A 1,726-nucleotide genomic window follows, 5' to 3' on the forward strand; every position below is an offset into this window, starting at 1 on the left:
CATTTTTGGGGAGTGTGCTTGTTTATGCACTTATTTTCTTTACTTTGTGGGAATGTGGAGATATTTCCAGAGTAACGAAGGCTGAGAAAAAGCGAAAGGGTACTTGGGAGTCTAATAATACAATGGGAAGGCGCAAATATTCTCCCTCCCATTGGATGCTTATAGGAGTGGAGAAGACCCACGGCAGCACAGTTAGAGGTAGTTTACATCAGTGATGTGCTAGAGTCAGCTAGTACCACCTTGCAAGTGCTGATTGTGCACATCCCCTCCCAACTTCAGGTTCAGCGGTGTCACGTAAGTAGCTTAAGATTGGCCATGGTGTGAGTATGTACACAATGGAAATCAGCAAATGATGCAAGTCAAGGTAGAGTTGATTGTTGTTTTTAAATCCAGCAAGCTGATTTATCAGCACTCTACCTTCATGTATTCTTTTTAACTTTCCAAATCTATAACAGGCTCATGTGTTTCTCTATGTTCAACATATAGTATGTATTTATACCTGTTTTAATGTATATGTCTATTAATGATGTCCTCTAGGTCAGAGGTTGGTTAGCTGTGGCCAAATCCAGCCTGAAGCCTATTTTTATGTGGCCCATGAACTAAAAATAGCTCTACATTCTCAAATGACTGTAGAAAACAAACATCATTAGCCATCAGGGAAATTCAAATAAAAAACACAATGTGATACCAGTGCACACTTAATAGGGTGGCTAGAATCAAAAAGACAGATAACAAGTTTTGGTGAGGATGTGGAGAAATTGAAGCAATCACACACTGTTGGTGGGAATATAAATTTGTACAGCAGCTTTGGAAAAGTTTGGCAGTTCCTCAAAAGGTTAAACCATAGAGTTGCCATATGATCCAGCAATTCTACTCCTAAGTATATATGCAAGACAAATAAAATGTGTTCATACAGAAACTTGTACACATATATTTACAGCAGCATTATTCACAATAATTCATAATTATTTTCAGAAAAGTGCAAACAACCCACATGTCCACCAACTGATGAATAAAATGCGGTATATCCATACAATGGAATATTCTTAATAGAAAGAAGTGATGCATGCTGCAACGTGGATGAACTTTGGAAACATTATGCTAAGTGAAAGAAGCTATTCACAAAAGACCACATAATTTCATTTAAGAGTACATGACATGTAGAATAGGCAAATCCACAGAGACAGAAAGTAGATTGGTAGTTGCCAGGGACTTCAGGGAGGAATGAATGAGGAATAGGCTAACGTGAATGGGTTTCTTTTTGGGGTGATGAAAATATCCTAAAATTGACTGTGGTGTTGGTTGCACAACTCTGTGAGTATACCAACAACCAATGACTTCAACACTTTAAAAGGGTGAATCTTACGTTACCTCAATAAAGTGTTCTTTTTAAAAAAATAATTCTTAGACTTTGGGATTTCACAGACCAGTAAAGCATCCCCAAAACAAAGTTCAGGAATTCATTATAGATACAAAGTGCAGGAATTCAAATAAATGTTTTGTTTTTTTGGTAAATAAGAACCAAAATACTATTAGTAATAATATTAGTAGTAGTAATAAAATATTAGTAATAATATTATTATTACTAATAACCATTTAGTAGTGATATGATTTCACAAAAGAAAGGACATTTTAACTCCGAAGTATTAATCAGGAATAAAGAACAATTCTTTAAGTAAAATAAATGTACCTTCATTTAAAAAAAAAAGTATGGAGTAATTTTCAT

The sequence above is a fragment of the Galeopterus variegatus genome, unplaced genomic scaffold (genome assembly GCF_000696425.1).
Source record: "Galeopterus variegatus unplaced genomic scaffold, G_variegatus-3.0.2 Scaffold945, whole genome shotgun sequence".
NCBI classification, from domain to species: domain Eukaryota; kingdom Metazoa; phylum Chordata; class Mammalia; order Dermoptera; family Cynocephalidae; genus Galeopterus; species Galeopterus variegatus.